Source organism: Natator depressus, chromosome 2, assembly GCF_965152275.1.
Source record: "Natator depressus isolate rNatDep1 chromosome 2, rNatDep2.hap1, whole genome shotgun sequence".
NCBI classification, from domain to species: domain Eukaryota; kingdom Metazoa; phylum Chordata; order Testudines; family Cheloniidae; genus Natator; species Natator depressus.
This window is the reverse complement of record NC_134235.1, coordinates 109955545-109972084: the sequence shown is the minus strand read 5'-3', so window position 1 is coordinate 109972084 and position 16540 is coordinate 109955545. Positions and strand designations below refer to the sequence as shown.

General features: G+C 46.1%; 1 long non-coding RNA gene across 1 annotated transcript; it reads right to left on the bottom strand.

Moving 5' to 3' along the window:
• Positions 1-925: 925 nt before the first annotated feature.
• Positions 926-14924, bottom strand: LOC141981506 (uncharacterized). Its single transcript, XR_012637804.1, has 3 exons — positions 14829-14924; positions 1149-1232; positions 926-974 (listed from the first exon to the last, which is right to left on the bottom strand). It is a non-coding gene; the product is annotated as an uncharacterized LOC141981506 (long non-coding RNA).
• Between the last annotated feature and the right edge of the window lie 1616 nt (positions 14925-16540).

Sequence of the window (16540 nt, the reverse complement as noted above, 5' to 3'; positions counted from 1 at the left end):
TAAACTGAAGGGATTTCTAGGTGGTTACTTTCTCCCTCAGCAGAACAACTATTACCAGCTATGAGCGTGCCCCAAAGCCCATTGAAGACAATGCATCTTGGATCAGATCCCAAGTGCACCTGTGTTTTGTGTACAACAAATACAATGGCAGGGGGAAAAATTCCTTCCCATTGGTTTTCTGTTTGGATTCTCAGCTGCCCATTTCCTGAAACTTCCATTGAAACCTGCAGGCTGTTGGGATCACTGGTTTTGCACAGCCATCTATTTAGCATCATACAGATTATAATGATCTCATCTTTCTAATAAGTGCTTATTGAACAATATTTATGAGCTGTTTCCTCTCTCTCCTCCATAGGTACTAAGAAGCTAGTGTTCAGTGACAACAAACAGTGAATCAATTTTCTCTCCTGCTGTGATCCAAAGGCCCTTTGGGGTGGAATAGCAATATTGGCAATGACTGGCTGAGGTAACAGTGACTCAAAAGCAGACCTGAGACAAAAGATACAACTAGCATGAGGAATTCGGTTCACAAAAGAACTCCTTTGAATTGAATCAGTCTGAGGAAGATGCAGAAACAGGAAAAGGGAGTGGGGAAAAGAGCAAAACTGTGTTTGTTACCATGGAAAAGCCAGATGAAGACCTTTAGGAGAAATGTCAAGAAAGAAATGAATAAACGGGTAACTTAGAAAACAAACAAACCCCACCATCACTTATTCAGAGGAGCTTCCTATAGAGAGTGGCAGCATGACAAAGGAAAAGTGAAGCACCAAATCCCAGAGTTCTTTGGGTGAACGGTCTGGCATCTGTTTGCTTTTTGGGGCAAAACTCAAAACTGTTTTTGTGCAATTTGTCACACTTGGAAACATTCTGGACATCTTGCCTTGGCTTCAGAATTCACATGTAGCATAAGAATTTCACAAGATCTTTCATTTGTTCAGTCAAAAGCAGCTCTCACAGCTACCAATAATGGGGCCCTGAAAACCAAAACACAAAAAGATTTAAACTCTTTTAAAATAAAGGAACAAATTGCTCTCAAATCCTCCCTACAAACACACCCCACTCCTTGCAATGCCTCACAAAGACAAGGGGCTTCCATTTTGTATTCAGTCCGTTACTTCATGGTATACCTCAGGGTCTGGAGGCCTTACCTTCCCAAAAGCATTTTTCTCCTTTTGTCTCTGAAGCAGCCAGTGCTATAGAACTGTGGTTCTCAACTGGGTTTCAGGAAGGGTCTGCCAAAATAAACCAGAGAGCATGCAAAAAATGAAAGCCATTTGACCTCATGCTATTTGGACACATAGCTTTTTCTTCTCTTTTCTTTTTTTACCAGAACGTGTGTTAATTTTTCTGCATGATATGCTGAAACCTATTGGCTTCAGCAGGGCCGGCGTTAGGGGGCAGCAAGCAGGGCAACTGCCTGGGGCCCCATGCCACAGGGGGCCCTGCACAGTGAGGCTCAGGCTTCAGCTTCAGCCCCGGGGTGGCAGGGCTCGGGCTTTGGCTTCGGCCCATGCGGCGCAGCTTGGGCATATTAATACTTGAGCATAATATTCATTTTTTAATTTTAGTATGTATCTTATCCTTTTTTAAATATTTTATGTGTGTGTGTGTGTGTGTGTGTGACTGTAGAACTACCAATTTAATACCGTTTTTAATCTACTGGATATGCAGAAAAAACAGTTGTTGGGGCACAGGTGGGCCATGGGCTTTTTATAACATGTTGTGGGGGCCTCAGAAAGAAAAAGATTGCAAGCCCCTGCTATAGAACTTCCTCTGAACACCTAAACCAGGGGAACAGGCAAATGAACTGGAGCTAACCCCACATTCACCAGATAGCAGAGAAGGCCTCTGTAACTGTTTCTTTTTTCATCTTAAATTAAAGTAAGTTGCTCCCTCTCCCTTTGCAACAGTTGAAGCTCCTGTTAGGCTAAGAGACCGCTTAGGAACGCTGGGTTTCATAGAGCGGGGCCGGCTCTTAGCAAACCATGCTGGTTTCCGCCACATGATTAGGGCTCTACCAAATTCATGGTCCATTTTGGTCAATTTCACGATCATAGGATTTTAAAAATCGTACATTTCATAATTTCAGCTAGTTAAATCTGAAATTTCACGGTGTTGTAATTGTAGGGGTCCTAATCCAAAGGAGTTCTGGGAGAGGTCGCAAGGTTATTGTAGGGGGGGTTGCGGTATTGCCCCCTTACTTCTGCACTGCTGCCAGTGGGGCGCTGCCTTCAGAGCTGGGCACCCGGCCAACAGTTGTGGCTCTCCAGCCCCCCAGCTCTGAAGGCAGCGCAGAAGCAAGTGTGGAAATACCGCAACACCCCTAAAATAACCTTGCGATCCTCTGGCAACTCCCTTTTGGGTCAGGACCCCCAATTTGAGAAATGCTGGTCTCCCCTGTGAAATCTGTATAGTAGAGGGTAAAAGGACACAAAAGACCAAATTTCAAAGTGGGAGACCAGATTTCACAGTCTGTGACTCATTTTTCATGGCCACGAATTTGGTAGGGCCTTACACATGATATATGAACAACTAGGACACCATAATCCTCCTGACGACTGGAATTGGGTAGTTTCTCTTCAAATAATTTGCAGGCCCTCAAGTGGGCCTCCTGATCTTCTACTGCAGAAGCCACCAGAACCCATGCCGCAGTATGCATACATAGCTAGGCCTTGTATGTTTATATATGGTTAGTAAACACAGTTATTTGGAACTGTGTTCCTGTAGTTTCCTCATATTCATTATGTCGTGTAAAGAGCAAAGAAAACAATGCCGGTAAAGGTTTTACTAAGAGCTAGTCTAATAAATCCCCAGGTATCACATAAATGTGGGTGTGACACTTCCTTGGGATGCCCAGGACTGAGAGTTACCCCCCTGCCTCCAGTGTGCGGGAGTCTTTCTTGGGGGAGCTGGGTGCCAGCACCCGTACAGCACCAGCCTTTCAAGCACTCTCCTCAGGACTCTTCCTGTTCCGCTTTGCTTTGCAGGTTAGCAACAGGTGCACCCTGAGCCCTCTTGAAGAGTGTTCCTCTGAAGCGTCCAGCCCCTGTCACTGGGCCCTCACAGTAATTACCAAGTTCGCCGCTCCCAAGGGAATACAGTATACACACACTGAGTCAACTGTCAGCTCCAGTGTAACAACCCAGCACTGTAATCTATTTATAGTGAAAACAAATACAGTGCATGTTTATTAACAAAGGTTAAGATTTAAGAGATAGTGAGCAAGAGTAAAAAGAACAGCAGGTTACAAATAAAACAAAGTATAACATCCTTCCTAGAGATCAAAACTTAACAGGCTACAATCCATATCTAAAGCAGTTTTATCTCACCTAAACCTTTTCTGTAGAGCTTGCTGGTTTTCAGTCCAGCGTCCAGAACATTCACAAACAACACCCCCACACATACCCTGCCACAGGTGTTCCTCAGTGACACCAAAATAGATTCATAGATACTAAGGTCAGAAGGGACCATTATGATCATCTAGTCCGACCTCCTGCACAACGCAGGCCACAGAATCTCACCCACCCACTCCTGCGAAAAACCTCACCTATGTCTGAGCTATTGAAGTCCTCAAATCATGGTTTAAAGACTTCAAGGAGCAGAGAATCCTCCAGCAAGTGACCCATGCTACAGAGGAAGGTGAAAAACCTCCAGGGCCTCTTCCAATCTGCCCTGGAGGAAAATTCCTTCCCGACCCCAAATATGGCGATCAGCTAAACCCTGAGCATATGGGCAAGATTCACCAGCCCCAGGAAAGAATTCACCATACCCAGGAAAGAATTTTCTGTAGTAACTCAGATCCCACCCCATCTAATATCCCATCACAGGCCATTGGGCCTATTTACCATGAATATTTAAAGATCAATTAATTACCAGAATCATGTTATCCCACCATACCATCTCCTCCATAAACTTATAGAGTTTAATCTTAAAGCCAGATAGGTCTTTTGCCCCCACTGCTTCCCTTGGAAGGCTATTCCAAAACTTCAGTCCTCTGATGGTTAGAAACTTTCGTCTAATTTCAAGTCTAAACTTCCCAATGACCAGTTTATATCCATTTGTTCTTGTGTCCACATTGGTACTGAGCTTAAATAAAAATGTCCTTTTGCTTCTCCTTATACTTCCCCAAATCCATTGTCTTTGTTCCCCAGTCAGGCTGACCTCTCGGGTACAGACTCCGCTGTGCTTTCCCCTGTTCAGTTCACATCCCCCTGTTGGTTCCCTACATAAATGGGTTTGCAGTATATTGGCTTACAATGTTAATTTACAATGAACATAGATAAATCAGCATTCTTTTGTCTATGAAAACCTCGTTGGTCAACCCTGCCAGGGACACAGACCCTAAAATATATTTTTAGTACATACCTACAACTTCTTAAATATCACCCGTACATACATCACACAATGATGATGAGGATCAGTATGACATCAGCTTTCATCCGACACCCCACATGACCCTGTATGGGTAAATACTGTGAATCCCGTGTGTTAGGTGTAGTGAGTTTGTCAGACCGCATAGGAGTGGCTGTAACAGAACAGGGGACCCTTTGCCAGTTGGCATTGAAGGGCTCTTAGGGTCACAGTGAACACTTCCCATTAGCACACAGCAAAACCTTATCCAACATCCCCCAGTACCACAGAGTCAAAAACAGCACAATTACCAGTACAAGCACCAGTGTTTGTAATTCTAGAAGGGTGAGCTGAAAAATAATTTTTCATGTGACATAAACGAATCTAAGAATGAGTCAAAGGTGCAATAACTGTATGAGGAGGCCATCAGCTGGGGCTGTGAGATAGATCCCCTGCCTGGTAAATCAACACTTGAGCAGATCTGTTCCGTTAGAAACCGCTCCCCCATTGAATGGCTGTGTGTGCGCTCATCCTGCACATTACCCTAGCTGAAACTCTTGTGGTTTCTAGGCAGCAGCTCCACCAGCTGCCCAAAATGAAGACTCTCTCCAGCCAAGTTAGACGGAGCTGTACTAAGCCTGATTTAAGTGGCTTTTTATATTTACCAGTGCTTTTTGCTGTGTGCAGAAAGGTGTGTACAATGAGTACATAAGGCTCATTGTTTTAAGATCCATGTAATAACAAGGAAGATACTAAATTTCAGATAATAATACCTAGCTCTTATCATCAGTAGATCTCATAGTACTTTGCAAATTATTCCCATTTTACAGATGGGGAAACTGAAGCACAGAGCAATGAAGTGACTTGCCCAAGGTCACCCTGCAGGTGAGCGGTGGAGCCAGGAATAGAACCTACGCCTCCTGAGTTACAGTCCACTGCTTGCTCCATTAGGAGCACCTAAGAATTCCTTATGCAGCACTGCTAATCCTCCATTTCGCCCACTTTCATCTCTTCCCCGAGCCCCACAGGCCCCATGTTGTAGGCTCTATCCTTCTCTCCATGGCAATGCAAAGTACCTAATTACTAAGCTATTAGGGTTAGCCAACAATGATCAATTTTCTCTTTCCAAAACATATGTGATTTCTGCACTGATCAAAAGCCGACAGTTCTGTTAGTCATTGCTCTAAGCGAAGATAAGAGTGGAAAAATATCACTCCAATGACGAAGGGCCAATTTGAAGCTGTAACATTATTAGTTCTTTTTTGCTGTGAAATATAAAAGGGCAAGAAGATTAAATAGCATTTTGTGAGCAACCTGCTCTTTTAGGAAAAGCCAAACAAGCTGTAGGAGATTACCTAAATATAAGAATTGCTGCGTTTTTGAGTCCAGGCTATAGAGCAAGGGAAGCTCTGATAAAAGGAAATGTTCAAGGGAGAACAGAGTGCAAAGAGACATTTCAAAGGCAGCCATCTAAAGCACAAAGAGCCCGATCCTGCAGTGCTAATGCAGACAAATCTTTACAATGGCAATTTGCCTACGTTAGGACTGCAGGGTCTGTGTCAAAAGTAGGAGGAGAAAGAGAGCACTTTTTCAGGAACATCCTTCATTTGTCCTCTAGATAATTCTCTTTGTCTCTGGCCATAGTTTAGCATTGCCACACACAAAGCACTGGGATTTCTGATATCGCTTACAACGGGGGAGGGGGTTACAATTATAAGAAGGAGCCTAATAATGTATGCAATAATTGTGTGTTAATGTCCAATATTCAACTGGGAGACTAAAACAGCTACTCTTAAACTGGGGGAAATGTCTTCTGTTCTTTTTTTGTGTTTAGATCAGAGATTTACCTGAGAAACTGGGCTGTGTTGAATAAATGCCCTGTTTATATTCTTCTTGGAGAGATTTGTTTGCTCAAATATACTATAGATTTTTACATATATATTATTAACTCCTTAAAGGGAAAAAATACGAACAAGCTGAAGTGGTGACATAAAGCAAGGGCCCAGACTTTCTCTGTAAGTCAGGCAGTTGGGCCTCTAGTTTCTCCGTTTGTTCCCACACAACTCCCCTACCGCTATGTCCCTGGCAAAAGTTAAAAAGACAAAATCTCAGCCTGGACTTAGAATTTCCTGGTTTTGTCAGGCTGTGTCACACCTTTGGTGCTGGTTCTCAGGATGGGTCTTCACTGCAGAATTAGCCTGGGTATCGGCACCCAGATCTAAGCACTCTGGTTAGCCTGGGTTGGCTATGAGCAGCCACACTGCAAAGCCCTATCTGAGTTACTGTATCTTCTTCCCTGGTGCTGCACCCCCCTGCATGTGTCATTAGGAGCTCTGGGGCATATCCCATGGCTCTATGACTTTTCCCAGTGAATTGTGGGAGAACTTGCCTGTCCTACTGGACACGTGAGGGAATTGTGGGAAGGCACTGGAGGGCTATCAGCAGCACTCAAGAGATTCAGCCTGTATCTTCATTGCATAGTGGACAGGTTACCAGCCCAAGTAAAAGCAGCACCCAAGCTCTGAACCAGGCCCCACTCTGTGCCAGATAGCTTGGGTATAAAGCAGCACCAAACTTAGTTGAGAGGGTTTGATGCGTGGATGGGAGGGGAATAGAGGCAACCCAAGTAAGAGCCTAGGCTGACTTTGCAGTGAAGACATGCCCTGTGTCATATAAATAAAGACAATAAATGCATGTCCCAGTGGTCCCTGCCTTTGGATTTTATCCCATGTTCCTTTCCCCTCTCTTCTTTACCCACCCTCCTGCTTTCTCTTTTAAACTTCTTAGACAGGCCCCTTGCACAAACATCTAAGAAACACTTTAAAGCAAGAGAGCTTTTAAAGGGTTTTGTTTACCCTACTGAAAATGAGAGTGACATGCCTTCAGGCTGCACAGGAAATGTAACCACCCTGGGCAGGAGCTGTACACTTGTGGTTGTTGAGGTCCATTTGCCATTTCGTCACAGCATGAATCAAGCTTAAAAAACCAAGCAGAGTCCACCTAGAGGACATGACACACAAAGAACATGTATTGGGCAAGTCACTAGCCACTCTCTGTCTCTGCAAAATACCTCCCCACTTCACCAGGCTGCTGTGAGGCTTAATTCACTACTATTTATAAAGCACATTGGGAGTCCTCAGCTGGACCACAGAGCAGAGAAAAGTATGAATATTTTAAACAGTGCGGGTATTAAGAAATGACAGTAACAATAACTAACAATACTTAGCTTCCTGTTCATTTCCAGATGCAATTCAAAGTGTCCATGTTCTTCTTGGAAACATTTTGTGGTTGATGTCCTAGGTGTCTAGATGCTGTCACATTTCTCTCTGGGGAAATTCCAGCCACCTCCTCCATGGCTGTGTAAGGTCCCCTGCCAGCATAGCTTGGTGGCACCAGGAGGAAAAGAATTTGAGGGGTCAAGTTACGGGGTGCACACCATGTTTGCTGCACAGTCCCCTGCATGGGATCTGTGTTCTGCACCATGCAGGGGCAGACTGGAGGATGTTTGGCATCAGGGCCAAACCAGGGAATCCCCCACAGTACAGATCCTCTTGTGCTTGCTTGTGTGAAGGATGTGGGTGAAAGGGGAGCTAAAGCAGACTTCATGACATGGAGAGAAAGATTTCCCCACCCCCACGCATCAGCCCATTATCCAGCCCAGTTCCTTGGGTTAGGCACTGGGCTGAGGATTTGGCCTTTAGTGCCTTAAGTACCCAACAGTTGGGCTCTATGGGGATGCTCGAGCTTAGAGCTCCAAGAGGTATCCATGAGGGCTGTGAGCTGGAGGTCTCAGTGGAGGGCCCGTGACTCAGTAATTAGCTCTTCCACTTTGTCTGACAGAACCAGGCTGTTGTACTCTGTGGCACGCTGCAAGGTTGATCCGAGCAGGTGGGTTTAGAAAGGAGGGGTTTCGTTTGGATGGGCTTGTTTAGCTGGGGTAGGCGATCTTTTCGGTGTCTCTTTAGCATGATGAGGATTTGAATAGTGTATGCATGTGGGGTTTTAAGTATGTGTATGTGCCCAATGGAAAGAATACATAAAACAGCTTAATGAATAAAATGTGACAGGAATTAGTGCTACAGAAAGTCACGTTGACTCTGAAACAGGGCTTCATGTGACCATTGGATGTGTGACACAGTGCTAGTCTGGAGACCACAAAGCAGCCTGGCTTACAGAAAGTTCACCCTTGCTTATGCTTCATAGGAGCATGTGCCTCAGCTTCCTGAACGAAAGCAGCTAGTTACGCACCAGGACTCCAGTCATTCACTACACATGTGAGTAACTTTATATGAGTGCATAAGTGGTTGAAGATCAGAGCCCATGTTTTCTGCAAGCAGCCACTTTCCTGCTTCTTTAGGGTGGAGCAGTGTGAGTCAGGGGTAGGAGTGTGACAAGCAAATAAAAAGGGGAGACAGGAGAATTGCAATGTCCTTTTATAAATTCAGTCTGAACAGTGCTTGGGCCAAATTCTATCCTCTGTTACACCTGGGCAACTTCAGTGGGTCAGCACTGCCTTGGTAGATTAGGGATACAGTTACAGCAATTCATGTAAAAATCACAGTGCTGAGACATTAATTTCATTGTTATAGATCCCTGTTTATGTGCTGCAGCCAAAAGGGGGAAAATACTTATTGTTATTACTGTAGCAGCTAGATTTGGGTCTCATTGTGCGAGGCACTGTACAAACGTATACTAAGAGACAGTCATTGGGCTGAAGAGTTTAGAGTCTAAACAAAGGGTGAGAGAAAGGAGATGCTGTTAACCCCTTTTTACAGACAGGCACTGCAGCACAAAGAGACTGATTTGCCCGAGATCACACAGGAAGTCAGTGACCTGGAACTGAACCCAGATCTTCAGTCCAGTGTCTTTACATCTCTGGACAGTACTGGGCAAATTGCCTCAGTGACATTCTGTGATGGATTGAATAAATCTTAATTACACCATTTTTACTGGGAAAGATGTTAGTTTGCCGGCGACATTATAGACTGACTTGTAAGACTTATAAAATAGTTTAGTTGACTATGAATCAAAGAGCTACCATCCCAAGCTTGTTTGACTGTAGAGAAAATCTAGCAAAACCAAGCTTATTGGCATGCATTTTTCATTCACTGTGTGACCTGGCCATAACTTTTCTTTCCCCCATCATCTTGTCCTAAGTCTATAGTGTGTTATGACCATTCCACACTACTGCACCGGTGTCATTTTCTGACCATTTCCATTTTCTGATTCTAAAGAAAGAAATAAGATTTGGTTTTGTTGCCAAAAGCTCATTCTTCGGAGGAGGAATGTTGGCATTCATGCACTTTGTTTTAGGCTTACAGTATACTCCCGATTATCCGAATAGCACAGGGGACATGGATTTTATTTGGGTAACTGGGAGTTCGGATCATCGAGAGGGCAGGATCTATTCAGCCATTCAGCAATGGGGTGGCTTCCTCTGCAGAAAGGGCCTCCTCCTCGCAGTCCTGGCCAAGGGTCTCTGCTCTGCCCTGCCAGATTGCATTCCCCCGCCCCCTTGTAGAGATCTGGTATCACTGGCCCGGTGGTAGCACAGGGAGCTCTCTGCAGCCCTGCTCACTTACTCCTGTGACAGTGGGGCTGCACAAGGCTCCCTCAGCTGCTGGAGCCATTCAGCAGCAGGGTGGCCTCCCCCAGGGCCGGCGGTGAGGGCTCATCCTCCTCCTCCTCCTCACAGTCCTGGCCAGGAGGTTATGTGGAAGTGGAAAAAGGGATAAAGGGAATTTGAATGCAGACATTTTAGTTTTCTTAGGAATAGAGCAAGAGTCAGGCTAACTCTAACTCTAATAATGCAAGACTTTAAGGCAGGGCCTGGGTGAGTGGGAAAACTGTAAGAGATGCTGTTTTGACCTTGTGTTAGATAAGAATGGAATGCAGACTATAGAGGAACTGCTTAGAAAAGTAAGATATCAGGAAGGAATAAGTATAAACAAGACACGTCTGTTGATCACTATTGTATGCAACAATGGAGGGAGGGATAGCTCAGTGGTTTGAGCATTAGCCTGCTAAACCTAGGCTTGTGAGTTCAATCCTTGAGAGGGCCATTTAGGGATCTGGGGCAAAAACTGGGGGTTGGACTAGATGATCTCCTGAGGTCCCTTCCAACCCTGATATTCTATGAAAAGGTATAAATGCTTGCCCTAATTATTTATCTGGCAGAGACCTGCCTAGGAAGGGGGAATCCCTGTCCATGTGCACTCTCCCCCTTGCAATTGCTTGAGAATAAACTGTCTGTGAATAACTTGTTGCAAACAACCTAAGAGTGAAAACTGCATTTTTCTTCCACAATTTGGTGCCGTGACTCAGATGGCAACGCCCGGCTGAGACAGCAACAACTACTGCGGACCATTCCCCTTCGAACGCCATGACATCACAACAGAGTTAAGAGACCTTTTGAAATCTCTATTGGGGTATCGGAGGAGGACTGCCTGTGGGGCCACCTGTCACTTTGGGGCTTACGCCATGCAAACTTATTGATTAAGCAACAAGATCAGATGCAATGCGGTTCTGAGGAATTTTTTGCTGCCCTCAAGTAAGGTTAGTTCATGTGGTTCTGAGGAATAGTTTGCCGCCCTCAAGTAAGGTTAATGCATCGGTGCGTAGGGGTTTTTTGCCGCCTCAAATAAGGGAAAGGTTGTATTAAGTCTGGACATAAAGAATTAAGGTTATTGTTAAATGAGATGCATCTAGGTATGGGGAATGAGTGTGTGTGTGTGTGTGTGTATGAATGAATGAATGAGGGGCATGAGCCGCTGACCAGGTCTAAGATGTAAGCTGACTCCAGCCGCCCCAGGGCTACCCCACGTGGGGGTTCTGAAAGCAAGGGGGGGGTCAGCCGAACCTTGTGACCCAGCGGAGAATTTGTCCTTACTTATGAGTCACTGAGCAGGTCCAGACTTAAGCCGCTAGTCGCTGGAACCTGTGACCCAGTGGAGCCTTTCCTGAGACGTGAGTGAGTGAACGGCTTCCCTACTTTACGAGCCACTGAATGGACAGCGGTCCCATATGAGCCATTGAGCGGCCAGGGCACTCCCCTGTGTGATTGCAAAATGGGTGGGGGACAGTCTAAGAACTCCCCCGCAACACTGACGCGTACCCCTGCATACTACATGTATGTGCGTTATGGTCCTAGGACCTGCAGGTATTTAGAAAATTGGAGTTTTTATACACGTGATAATCCATCTAAATAATTCCCACTAGAAGGTACCTTCAATCTAGATAAAATCATATATCTCAGAGGAACCCTTACATCACCAAAAGCCTCTGACATACAGTGGGAGCAATTTGTTTATTGGTGGGAGGAAGCCACAAAGAGACGCCATGAGTCTGAGCGCAGCATCTGAAGGACTCCCAGGAAAAATTTAAAAACTCAAGTACAGGGTTTGAAATCTAAATGCAAAACATCTGGATGCCTCCCTACCCGAGCAATTCCCTCTGCTCCTTTATACCCCCAATTAGTTAAGGCTGAAAGCGAGGAGGAAAAGGAACGGGTTAATTTGAAAAGTCAGCTTGGCCTAGAGATCAAGAGAAAGCTGCTCTGTGTTCAAGGTCAAGAATCAACACAGACCATGCCAAGCAAACAAACAAAAAAAAAAAACTGATTTCAGCCCCAGCTGGCTGTGAAAAATATAGACAGAGGCAAAACAAGTTGCAGGACTGAGATTACATTTGCGAAGGCTGGCTGCCCAGTGAGACCCAACAGTCTGCCTTTGTGACCCTGGAGCCGGTGTGGTCTGGGGATGCTGAAGAAACCACTGGCAGCCAGCTTGGACTGGAATACCTAGCAAAGGACTCTGAAAGGGACACCCCAAGAGACCCCAGGGAGGTAAAAAAAAAAAAACCCTCCCAAGGGCGGAAGCAAGTTGGAGATTTTTGCGGCGTATCTCTGGACAACCTGTGCACAGGATAACCTCCCGTCCACCTCTCTCTCTCTCTGTCTCTCCTACCCCTGGGCCTGGCCAGCCCAGGCAGCGTGTTTGTGAGTATGAAAGTGGGTCATGGTTTGAGCACTAACACTTCTTCCTTCCTCTGAATAATGTGAAAGCCTGGTAAGGTAAGCGCCGCTTGGAGCCCGCACCCCGAACCCTCTCCTGCACCCCAACCCCCTGCTCCAGCCCTGAGTCCCCCCCCACCCCAAATCTCTTGGCCCCAGCCCAGAGCCCCCTCCTGTACTCCAAACCACTCATCCCCAGCTCTACCCCAGAGCCCGCACCTCCAGCCGGAGCTCTCATGCCCCCTCTGCACGCCCACCCCCTGCCCCAGCCTGGAGCCCCCTCCCGCACCCTGAACCCCTCATTTATGGCCCCACCCCAGAGCCTGCACCCCCAGTTGGAGCCCTCATCCTCTCCTGCACCCCAACCCCCTGCCCCAGCCTGGTGAAAATGAGTCAGTGAGTGAGGGTGGGGGAGAGTGAGCAACGGAGGGAGGGGGGATGGAGTGAGTGGGGGCGGGGCCTCGGAGAAGGGGCGGGGCAGGAATGGGGCAAGGGTGTTCAGTTTTGTGCAATTAGAATGTTGGCAACCCTATCTAGTCCCAATTTAAAAATCTACTAGTAAACATTAAAAACAAATCTGCCTTTCTCTCACTCCTTCTCCCATCTGTTTAGACTGTAAGGTCTTTGGCAGAGGGACTTACTGTGTTTGTACAGTGCCAGCAAAATGGAGCCACCATTTCTGTTAGGGCCTCTAGACACTACTGTAATACAGTAATAATAAATAAAGTGCTAGCAGAACATTATTTGGCATTACAGTGTGGGTTTCTTAGACATACACAGAGCGTATTTATAGAGATCAAAATCCATATACCATTTTTTTGGTATGTCAACACAAAAGAGAAAAATAATTGTTATTTTCAATTACAAACTAGACTAAGAGAACACAAAACATAGAGGTTACAGTCTCTTCCTTGATCCAACTCCTCTGTGATGCTTTGGACCACAAAGGGCTGGAAAGCCCGCAGATTTCCCTAGCTGGGGATTTTTCAACATGGGGGAGTCCACAAGTGACATAGAGCTGTTTAATTAGATCCTATGCCACCCACACTGTGGTCCCTGCCTTAGCAGGCTTGGAGTTGTGACCCTAAGTGCGACAGCACTCTGGCTATTCTCAGCTGCCATACTGGTTCCTGCAGGATACACACAACCAACATACTTTAAAAGAGTCCTGAGGCTGCTCTAAACTATGCTAGGGCCAGGACTGGTTTAGAACCACCTCCAGGGGGAGGGAGCCTCAAGTGACTCTTTGTGGGCTCCTCAACCCTTCAACTGTGCCCACAGAGGCAGCTGAAATATAGGCCAGTGACTGAAATTACTCAGTTTCATTCTCTTGTAAGATATACACTGAGCAATGGACTAACAAGCCCGAACCACATGGAGCTTCATTCACCCTGCTGAGGAGAACAAAAGGAAACAACAATGGTTTAGTTCACAACCCTACATGGAAATATCCAGATGGGGCCAGGAAACTCATTGATGTTCACCTCACAGAGCTTCCACAGAAATCCTCCCTGGGAGTCCAGCACCCAAACACTGCAGATCCCCCGAGATCCACAAAGATCTCAGGGATCTGCTGGGGGTACAGGGTCTTTGTGCCTCAGTACCAGCTATGGGCCCCAGGCAACCTGGCAGTTGCACTGCCACAGACTCAAGTCTTAAGTGTCCCATGGGGTTAGTAGGTGCCAGTGTGCTTCCCTCACCAAACCCATCCCATTTATCCCACCTCAACCCTCCTTACTCCTTATCGGGGGCCCTGGAAACAACTGGTCCCCACCTTTTATGCAGGGAGGGGGAATTCCACTCCTGGGTCCTACAGGTGCAATCTGGCCTGGCGCTATTTTCGATTACAAATTGTAACTGGATAATACAACACGAGTCTACAACGTGCACAGTGATTAAAATGGTCTGCTTCAGGCTCTTCTCCAGAGGAAGCTATTGCCTCAGCTGTCTCATCTTCAATGCATTTCACAGCAGCCTCATGAGAAATGAACACAAAAATACGTCCTCAGTGAGGAAATGCCCCCATGTTGGAGGTGTCTTTTAGCATTGGCAGGAAGCAAGGGAGTGTTTGCATTTCTAGCAATCCCCAATCCCTAAAAAAACTCCCTCTTTTCTGTAGATCTTTCTATTTAAAGGGGAAAGGCACATTCTAAATCACTAGGTAGGAGAAGGAGATAAAGGGATAGAGTCTCAGTTGGTGTAAATCAGTATAGCTCAATAGCGGTAGTTGAATTCAGCCACCTGGGATTAACTAGCTACATTGAGTTAAAACTACCTGTGCCTTGCCCCCACTAGGGTTTTACATCAAGATAGCTGGCTCTCTCTTTTTACAATGAAGACATAGTCTAATAGTTCCACAGTCAGGCTCTTAAGCCTATATTAAACAAACAGCTCATTTACAAACAGCTTTTCTGGGAGAGGAAAAAGTCAGCCAGGAGGCAAGGAATGACCCCTGTAAAAGAGCTACCTTGAAACAGGCCTGCAGGTTTCTTTGTCTCAGAAGCTGAGAGCTGAATTCTCAAAGCAGGAGACTGGAAACCCAGGGGAGAACACACTTGTCATAGTTGCTTTCTTCTGGCTTTTTACGTCAATTTCTGTTGCTTTAGTTCTTAATTCCTCCCCACACTGTTCAGATTTTTGTAGACGTGGAGCAGCTCAGGAGCCAGTTGGATTCACTCTGTCTCTGGAATGGACTGTACCGGAAATTCAATGTCTACCTCCATATCAGACAAATGTTTGATAAAGAGCCAGAGAACAGCAAACACTCCTGAGGTAAAGAGTGACTTATGGAGAGCTTTTTCACCATGTCACCATCTTGGATTTTAAAACAAGACTCAGTGAAAACTCAATGAATGAGGTCACTTGAAATGGCCCCGCTAAATAACAAACAATTAATGCTAGTCTGACCTCTCCCCTACTCTTCTCTGCAAAGTCTTCTCCCTGCACATTCCACTATGGATGTGCTAATTTGGGGTGGGGGAAAGGGAAAGATTAGCATTAATTAGGTCTCGTTTAACAAGGCTGTTTAAATGACTAACCCTTTCCTTTCCTAGCTTGGTTCTTACCCTGAGTATTGTGTCTTGGGCGGGTGCATGGCTGACCTTTCCTTTTCATAACTTGCCCATTTCAGGGTCGGGAGGAGGGGTTAGCACATTTTAAAGTTTTTTTTTTTTAAATCGGATCTATAACTCCAACCTTCCAGTTATGCTGAGTAGAGAGTGCTGGCTCTGTAGGGAAGATACAATACAGTATCTGTGCCTTGAGTTTCAGATCTAATGCAGATTTATGATTAATGCTCTCACCTTGCAGGAAGCCCAGTGGGACATATTCTATAAATCAAACACATTGAATAAAATCCATGGCTCCTGTCCCTATTTCCTGTTAACCCATATTTCTTTTTCCCTCTCTGGCCGTCTCCCTCCTTCTCTGTAAAAAAGTTAACAGCCTCATGTTTAACGTTCTAAGCAATATAGGAACAACTGCAGGTCACCGCCACCTCTGCCACAGCTGCTCCGGGGGCTGTTTCGAGGAGCTGCTGTTCAGCATTTGGTCGACAAGAGACTGTGCAAGAGGGCAGGAAAACAGGAATGGGTGGCAGCAGCCGCTAACAAAGAAGAAAACCAGGAGCAAAGAGGGAGCGTGGATGTCCTTGCGCATGTGTGTACAGATGCCTGTCAGAGTGCACAGAGTGTGTGCGCTGCACGTGAGCATCATGGAACAACACTGTGATAAAATCCCCACTGTCATTAGCAGAAAAGCACTCAACATACTGGACCAGATCTCTGCTGCATGTAGCTAACACTGGACATAGCAGAGTGGGGCAGGGGCCTGGCAGGGAGCCAGTTTCTCCGCCCTCATTCTGCCCTGGCCCTGAAGCAGTTTCACATAGCCTGCTATAAACCATGCCACCTGGCAATGGTCACCTAGCTACCATGTGCTAGATGGGGCTTGCCAGAGTGCTCAGTGCTCCAACCACGCACTCTGCCTGCGCCTCCCAGACACACACCTCCACATCCTCAGTACACGCTGGGCCAGAGGGAGATAGTTGCAGGAGCTGGCTCCAGGCCTGTCAGGGACTCCCCTTCACTGGAAGTATCCCCAGCTGGGGACTTAGGAGAGGTTTCCGCTCCCTCTGTGCCGCCTGAGAATCTGGACCACTATGTACCTCCTGTATCTAAC